Raw genomic sequence first — 329 nt, 5'->3', positions numbered from 1 at the left:
TCAGTTATGTCATTTAAACTAACTTTAATTATTTTCATTTATATAGACTAGGGTTTGGAAAACTTTTTTTCCTGCAAAGAGTCAGATAGTAATATTTTAAGCTCTGTGTATCTCTATCACAACTAATCAACTCTGCTCTTACAGTACAAAGGTAGTCTAGACAATACGTAAAGAATGGGTATGATTGTGTTCCACTAAAACTTTATTTATAAAAACAGGTGGAGAACCCATAAGCTATAGCTTTCTAATCCATGGGATCAACTGTTAATGGCTATAATAGAAATTGGGAGATACCAAATAGTATCAGGATAACTCAGCAACTTTATTTA

Source organism: Propithecus coquereli, unplaced genomic scaffold (genome assembly GCF_000956105.1).
Source record: "Propithecus coquereli isolate 6110/MARCELLA unplaced genomic scaffold, Pcoq_1.0 Scaffold91, whole genome shotgun sequence".
NCBI classification, from domain to species: Eukaryota; Metazoa; Chordata; class Mammalia; order Primates; family Indriidae; genus Propithecus; species Propithecus coquereli.
Note: the sequence above shows the minus strand (reverse complement) of the source record.